Below are 9,378 nucleotides of genomic sequence, written 5' to 3'. Positions count from 1 at the left end.
AATATATCCCACATACAAGTATTGTTTATCCTCTGGAATGTGGTCAGGCCAACCTAAAACATGACCTTATGGAGGACCGTGCAATATCCACCAAGTCAGAGATTATGTGGCCTTAGTAGAACTACGTGTGGGCTCATGGTCACGTATAGAAATTGTGGAGTCTTTGCCAGTGACCGCCGAATTTCTTCGTCAATTTTCTTCATTGATTGATTCTAAGTAGTACGCGCAAAAGGAAAGTTCGATCGTGTGCCAGTTTGCGCCACATTCTACTGAAAAACACAACTGTGTTATTCGTGGGCCGGTTGGGATCAGCAATTAGACCAACTGTAGTATACAACGAGGTTAGGGCGATCTTAAGTGTGTGAGAGTCTTTGGCAGTCACAGGTGCAGAAATAGTCACACTAAATTCTGGTTTTGTGTATGAAATGGTGATCTTCGAGATCATGCTTTGGGCTTTATTTACAACCACCTGTTTTATTGATGCATAGATTTCAAGTAGCACACGTACCGTCTCAATCATTTCAGAACTCATCAGCGGTGTTATATATTTCGTGAATAACTTCAGCAAATTCGTGAATCAACGCACGGCACGTATCTCTGTCCGTAAGATAATTGGTAAGCAATCGCTTACAAATTGACCTGGCTTCATTAATAACTTCGGGGGCATTGTTGCCGCACGAACTGATCCCCCACGAGTATTTATAATCGATCGGCGATGTCTTTAATTCACACAGTCCAAAGGGTGCAAGCACCCCAAGGCCATCTCCTTTCTTTGGTGATTGAGGTAATCCACCCAAATTGTTGATTGTTGATAAGACCAGAATGGTCTCGGGAATGGGTAGCCTGACTTCCATTCGACATAGAAGCCTCGAACAGTGATGATACACGTACGACGGAATTAAAACCAGCCAATGCGATTCGACAAAAAGCCGTCAAGGTTACTCAAAAAATGGCTCCACAGCAACACAGTTAAAACCTTTCGGGGACAAGTTTGTTCTGTATTTGTATGCGCATGAAAGTAGGTAGGCGGACCACAGCGTCTGACGCAGTATGGTCTGTGGACGTGTTTGCCGTTTCTGAACGATTAATATTCCAAGACAACCAACCCGTTACCGACTGGGGCCATCATCGCCTGGTGGAGTGATACCTGCCGGTCGTAACTGTTGGGGTCAGGTGGTTTATACCCGGACACGTTGGGGTTGTTGGCACGAGCGTATATGTGACTACACATGGATATTCCTCCATAAAAAACAGATGCTGGTTGAAGTTCTGTGAGCAATTCCTGCTTCATCATGGTCATGGACAACAATGGATCCCAGCCCATACCCAGAGCTGAAAAGTAGTGGGCGGGGTTGAGCATACGTGCTTGGCGGTGTCGCCAAATGCTTCAAACACTTCGGCGAGCCAAAACGCAGATACAGATCGTTATAGTCGCAGAGAGCCTTGCACTAGAACGCAGACCAGTCTTTCCTGTTATGTTCGTAGTAGGTGGATGAAATATCCTCACCTGACAACGACGAATTAAACGCTTCTGTTGGTGGCAACTGGGTTCCAGTAAATTTGCTCCAGTTGTTCATGTACTCATACGGATACACATTTCCTCGTGATCAGGTCCGTATAGGATGGACAGTATTGACGAGTGATTTTGAAGTTCTCCGCCGTCAGCTTGCTTACTTACATTTCCAGGGACGAGTTCAACAACTGAACCGAATCAATGACCTGCAATGGTTTCAGCCGAAACGTAGTATATTTTACCATGTTGTTAGAGATCACGCTGATCGGTGAGTCCAATGCCGTGGCTACTGCTTGCATGATTTATTTTGCCAACTGCGATTGCTTCAATCCTGGCGATTGTATCATATATGTATGTTGTTCTTGTGGTCTCTTTTTGTGTTTGTGCTTGGGCAGCTTATTTTCCACAGCAGGTTTGAGGAATCTGGGTGAAATGTTCGCACGAAGAAGACACGCTTGTTGATTTTCTTAGTTTGATATTTCAGGAGTTTTCCTCTGTAGAGGAATCTAGTTTTCTTAATAGCCTTCTCATTGTAGTTTCTCTCCTCAGGTGCCCCTTGAGCTCTCCGAATCTTTTTTTCAAAGGTGGCAGGATTAGAAAACGGGTTTGTTTCGAACGCACATACCATAAGGGAGTTCTGTTTTTTAAATTACGTGCTGGGAGTAGAAGCTGGTCCGTAGTAGATACTGGAGAGAGTCTGTAGGTTTAGAGTATAGGTCACTATAGATCATATGCAATTGTTTGCGCCATTTTGAATCGTCTGATAGTCGCAAGGGTATATTTCAAGAAGTTCCTATGGTTGCATACTGAAGACCTAAAAATCTTCAGGGCCATCTGGTACGTGCCAGAGTAACTTCGAGCAAGACTACAAATTCAGGTTCATACCATTCCAAAGTCCAATCTTTCAGAAGTTCGACAACAAGAGTTAATTACAGGATCAATCAGAAGTTATAATGTTCAGCTAACAAAAAGATCTGTGTCATTCAATATGTTGGCGAAACTATTAAATTCAGACAGCGAATGAATAATCACAAAAGCCATATTTGCAACAAAATCAATGCGAAAGTCGCCAGCTACTAGAACTCGAATGGACGTTCGGTCGATATGTCACCCACTGAATCAAACCTAGGGAATTTTGCCTAAATGAATAAATCGAATCTCCCTGATGCAGCCTTGCCAAAATTATAGCAAGTCATTATTTTTTCATTAGACCCAAAGTTTGCGCTAATATCTACCCAAGTAGTTACATTTTTTATATTATTATTATTAGTATTATTATTAAACGTCTCGTCATATCCCGACACACAGTTATTTTAGCAACTTTCCCTCAAAACCACCTTGCATATCTCTACCAGGAAATAAATTCTGGCCTCGATCTCTCACCACGCTTTGTCTCCTCCTGTGTTCACAACCTAGAATTAGATCAAATTATGATGCCCGGTTCGTTATGTGACAGACAAAATTATCTACTCGTCTAGTATGTCTGCATAACTTTGTATTGTTACATCTCTTGATGTAAATTGCTCATAGCGATTTCAACATGTAGGAGTCCTAATTTTTCATAGATTTGTGTTTAAGTGTTTGTTTATGTATGCTTTTGTTATTGGTTTTTGTTTTTGTTCTTGTTTTGTGTGTGGGGGGTGGGGGGGTGGGGGTGTTTTCCTTTTCTTTGCTTTATTTTATTGTTGTTTTTATGTTGCTGTTTTCTCTCGTGACAAAAGAGATTGCTGAGAGAGAGAGATAGAGAGAGAGAGAGAGACAGACAGAGACAGACAGACAGACAGAGTAAAATGAACCAAATACTGACGCATGTATTGAAAGTTTTCTTTAAATAAATTAATATAAAGGCCTCTAACCTCGACGAACTATTAATAAAACAGATTGGAAAGGATTATATCCCTGTTTGACACAAGTTCCAATAAGAAAAGAATTGAAATGGATGAATAAGCAAACTTTGTAAAGAATAATCATTACAAGGCCGTGCTATTCACTTCAGAGAAATTTAAATGTGCGTTGATTTCATAACTCAAAGAAAGAGAAAATCCGCAGTTCGTATTTTGGAAAGCTAAATTGGAGTTAACGACCAGACTTAGAAAGCTGTGACAGAGCGAGTCAAGTACAATCCTGCTTACTTCAAGGCAAGGTTTCTTCATGTATTGAACAGAGGTGACATTGAAAATGTAACTGATGTTTATTTGAAATTTTGCATATCAAATTTACACAGATAATAACAAGTAAGAAATGGTTCAGTGCGGATAATTCGTTAGATAAAATACACGAATGCCATGAGTTCAAATATTTTTTTTAAACTATCGAATCCAGATAAAAGTTATGTATGTTGTTTATTTTGATTTTAAGCAGCATGTCTTGTCTCATTCTCAGTTTGATTTACTATCACGGATTTAATATAGTATTTATGTTTCTACCATCTTCCACTTCCAACATTTTATATGCATTTACGGATAGTCATATTCATTTTCAGATTAGTTAAAAATGTTCACTATTTTTATCTGACGGCGATTATGCCAGTGTTTGTACTAATCCAAACTTAATTATGAGGGTCTATATTTATTATCCCTTGGTGTATTTAACACAGATTCCACAAAATAAAAGAACCATACTATCCTTATATTTATGTTGACACAAAAAAATTGTTCTTAACTGTTCGGGCACATGTGAGGCGATTTCTGTGAGCGACCTAATATCGGTCAATGTTTAATGTTAAATGCTCAGTTCTTTCAAGCATCCATCGCATATTTGTTTATTTTCTGCCCCAATTTGGCCCCAAAAATGTCGAAAATATGTTAGCAATTACTCAACTCACCTCCTGTAGTAAAAATATCTGTCCTAACCCTGCTATGCCACCTGGGTGTGTCTCTTCATAAATCTGATTGTTATGTATAATTAAGGGATTTTTTATTATAAAAAAATCCTTACTGACTGTAATAAAATAGTATTCATTGTTATTGAAAACAATATACAAATCTTGATTGCTACCAGCATATAATCTATACTCATTTATATTTCTGTTAAATTAATCTTTAAGTCTGTTCGTTATGATTTTATTCAAACTCTGTATGAATATTCATTTTAATTAGTTTCTACTATGAATAAATATTTAAAGTACTTAGAATTTTTTCTCACTTTTATCTTGGCATTAGTAAATCATGTCTTGAAAGTTTCCATTTAATACATTTAAGTATAAATATTTAAATATATACATTGTAGTTTCACAAAAGTGATTATTTTAATATATGGCAGTTGTTTTTAATACATTTGTATTTACATTTGTCACAAAATTTAGCAAAAAGATCCATCTTTTATCTCTGACCTGTTAATCCATGGTGACAGCCCGAAGGCTCCCAAGGTCGGAATTCGATAGCCTTTCTTTACAATAAATTAGGAGTGGGTTTCTCGGCTCCAATCATTTAGGTTGATGCTAAATAATTTCATTTAAATCGCACGTGAAACTTCACAAGATATAGAAGGTCCACATGAAATGCAAATGCACGTGAAACAGAATTAGGCACACAGAAGTTTTGCATGGCATGTAATCCAAATCAATATAACGGACCTTCGTACCGATACAACATTATACTCCCCTTTGACTCCATCAATTCAGTCATGTACACTGTCATACATGAACGAATGCATAAACCAGAAGAAACAGGTTAGTCAGATACCCCACCCCACTCAAAGAAATCCATGTCAATACTGGTGACAATATGTTGGTCTGATGTCAGCTGTTATTAAAATATGTAATTTTGCTGCATGCTAATCTTTCCGGAATACACCTGCGTAGTTTAGGTACTTACCTCTATTTGATAATACCCATAGTTGGCGCGAAATTCAAAGTGGCCATAGGACAGAGGGTTTTGCCATTCCGCATGGATTTACAATTGGCCAAACAAATGCTTTGATTGGGAAATATCATATACGTATTCAAAAAGAACCCTTCAGCCGACGGTAGCGTTGAAGTCGCGAGAAATACCTGTACTTGTATAAAATGTACACCAATTTGTGCAAACAAGATTGACTGCAGCTATTTTCAGATTTCAGCCCCTAAATCGCCAGTCAATGTCATTATAAGTATGGGGCTCATTTATCGGCATAGAAGAAGGTGTACTCAGTCAATTCAACCTGTGTACACTATCATACAGGTGTACTTAATTATTGAAAATGTTCTTCTCCCTCAAGTTTATTTCTAAATTTAAATAAGTATTTTATTCAAATTTCTTTTAAAATCTCTTTTATGATTCCTTTAAACAGTGTAGACACATAAACATGCCTTAATTTAGCAAACTTTCTCATTCTTTTGGGGCTTTCTTACGTTCTTGAAAGAGTCACTTTTTTATTTTAAAAATCTGGGACAATTTGCGTCTATTCAACAACATAAACGCTATTCACAGGGGGAAGACTCTTAAAGACAGAACTAATACACTATGGAATTTACCTCCCTTGCTGAGTTACTTTTTTTTTTTTTACATGTGTCAACGTTGAAAATTAGTGCTTGCTTTTTTCTTTACCACTTCGTCTAGAAAATCGTTTCGTTTTGAAAATTTTAAACTCTCGTATCCCAATTAGTTCCTTTTAAATTTTAACTTTTGTATTCATGGGTCATTATGCATTGTATGTGAAAAGCCACATTTGCTTTTTACAATTCTTTAATACTCAATCGTGTTTGGTTAACTAGTATATATATATATATATATATATATATATATATATATATATATATATATATATATATATATATATATATATATATATAATTTCATACTGGCTGTCAGAGGTTAACCGTTTATGTAATCTTGGGTTTATGTTTAGTGTATATTTGCACAGAAAATATTAGTAGCTTACCAGTAGAAGGTAACGGCACACTGGAAAAAGGTAAAGGAAAAATTGTACTTTCACATGGGTAGTAGATGTTGGGTGGGCTTTTGAATGTTCAAAAAAAATGTCTTGAACAATGCAGTAATGCATGGTCTTGCATAAAAGAACGAAATGTTTTGTTAATGACCATGGTTAAATAAATACATAACTTCTTGGATGTTACAATGTAGCACAGAGAAAGTTGCAAATAATTTATTGTTGTTTAAGTTGGAATAATGCAATCTTATTTTTTGTCATAATGGAACATTACAGTGATGACCCGTTCTGACAAATGTTAAATCTTGCAGATACAAGGACAGCTGTCCTTGGTCCTATACATTTCAGATTCTAAGGATGTTTGACATATCAACGGTTACTCTGTTCTTTCCACAAGCCCTCGTTGAGGAACAGGAAACAAGAATACCTACATATTGCTCAGGCGATTTAATTTAAATTATGCTGCTAAAATGGCTTACCCTTTCTCTTTCTTTCTTTCCATCTTTTTGACAAAAGTATTTATTTATTTATTTATTTATTTATTTATTTATTTATTTCTCATAATATACTTATAGGAGATCATAAATAGTTCATTGACAATCTCACCTAAATCGGTAAAACATTCTATGCATTCAAGTCTATATCAGTTTTCATGTTTCAGATTTTTTTATGTGTCCCTTCTTTTGCCCGTCCCCATACCCGTCCGTCTGTACTTTTGTAACCGTATCTCATCCTAAATCACTGGCTTGAAATCAGCCATACTTATTTATTAAGATGTCACTATCATACATGTAGGTAAGAGGAGAATAGGCTTTCTGTTGCCTTTTTTAGGATCCTCGAGGAAGTCTGGTTGTACTTCTCTAAGCTTGTCTTCCTGCGTAAATTAGATAAATTATGTATATATATATAAGAAGTACGATCGTACGTTAATAGTATGGTGGGGCTGTATAGCGACAATGGAAAACCCAGTCAAAAAGGTCGTGGGGTTGTATGGCGACAAAGTTTTTACTGACCCCTTGGGGCTGTATAGCGACAAGGGAAAGTGAGGTTGTTGTATAGAGACAATAGGAATGGAACAGGTGATGTGACTTCAAGGTACTGAACATAAGTAACAATGAAGCAAGGGACGACCTCAAATCGGAGCAAACAGCGGTAAAAAAAAAAAAAAAAAAAAAACTAGAATGCTTGGCGGGGCGCGGGACTGACGGGACATAGACATATATAACAAATACAACAAACAGACATAGATTGATGAACATCAAACACATATATGGCAAAGAGAATAAATATCTTTTCGAGGTATATGAGTGGCCCTGAAAAAGGCCTTTGGGTTTCTTCTTTTTCTTGTTTGGCTTCTATCCTCTTCTTTTTCTCCACCAACTTCTTAATTTCTCTCCTACATTCTTTTTCTTTTTTTCTTCTTCTCTTTCTCCTTCTCCTGTTTCACCTCCTCCGCTTTTTTTTCTCTCTTCATTTTCGTCCTCTTTTTCAATTTTCTCATTCCAGGCTCTCATCTTAATTCTTTCTTCTTCGTCCTCCTTGTCCTCCTTTACTTTTTTCATCAGCTCTCTCAATTTTTCTTTCGTCTTCTTTACAGTGTTAGTCTCCATCTTAGCCCTATGGATGGAGCAGCAGAGAGGGTGAACAGACCTTTTGCTAGAAAGTCATTTTTGAAAAAAATATAGCTTCCTACCAAAACGAAAAACATAAGGGCAATAACGCCAAAACCTCTAACTTACCTAGAGTTTCTCTAATTGTTTTAGGGTATTGTTATTACTTTTTTTGTCGTTAGTGTTTTTTAAAAAGTATGCGCTTTTTGTTTACCCGCCGGACGTTTTATTGAGGTCGCACCCTCTCTGCTGCTGTAGTTAAATCCTTATTATATCAATCAAATATCGTATCATGACCTACACGATATCTTGTTCTGGGATCGTGTAAATTTATTCTTATAAATCCGTGTGGAGTCGATTGTCCATATCCCCATTACGCCAAGTCTGATGAATTTTTCGCAGAGAGTGTGTATAAACTCCATTAAACACAACTAAAATATTACAGTTATCTCTAATCACTTCATGTATTTGTGTATATCGCTGAGTAACATAGATAATATCTGTATTTTTATTGCCTGCGTCGAGAAAATATTCTTGCTGGATCTGTTTGTTTATCAAACATTACATCATGATACGCAACTAAATTATTCATCAATCCGTCTAATTCATCTACGGACGGTGCTTCATTAAGATCTTTAACAAAATTAACAACATCATCGCCATCTTCATTTAATAACTTTGAGTTTTCAATAAAATCTTTAAGTACATCGTAACATCTCTGATCATCAGCTGATGGATCCACTAAATATAACATATCCCATTTGAGCCATCTCATTATCAACATAAGTGATAACTGCATTTTACCAGACCCAGATGGACCTATTATTATCATTCTGATAGAATTCAGTAATGCTGAAATATGTTTTACTGGCTTTTGTTTTCGTGTCGCTGAGAAATCAATGACATCCATGTTGTACAAATATAGTAAATAATATGGATTTATATATATTGTGTTCGATGTAGAGCATCCACATCCACAAGTGGATTAACAACAATAATAATAAAAAATAAAAAGCGTGCACTTAAAGGTAAATGTATAAAATGTGGTACAAATAAATATAAAATTTATTTCTAATAACAAAATTGGTGATGATATAGCTACTTCATTAGCAAAATTACCAGGAACTCCATGGGCTAAATACCCAGGAGAAAAACATCGTCTTGGACATATTTAGTGTGGTCCTGGAATTCGACTGTAAATCCGACTTGACGAGCGAGATCAATCAAGACCAGAAGAGTATCCAATAAATGCTATTGATCAAGCATGTCACGTTCATGATGTAGCTTATAAAAGTAAAGATATTGAACAACGACATATTGCAGATGTGAAGTTGATTCGCTCGTTAAATTGCATAAAAAAATTGATCTATTAGAGAATCATTAGCT

Source organism: Sinohyriopsis cumingii, chromosome 13, assembly GCF_028554795.1.
Source record: "Sinohyriopsis cumingii isolate HCF-2022 chromosome 13, ASM2855479v2, whole genome shotgun sequence".
NCBI classification, from domain to species: Eukaryota; Metazoa; Mollusca; class Bivalvia; order Unionida; family Unionidae; genus Sinohyriopsis; species Sinohyriopsis cumingii.
The sequence above is the reverse complement of the archived record's forward strand: the minus strand, read 5'-3'. Positions refer to the sequence as shown.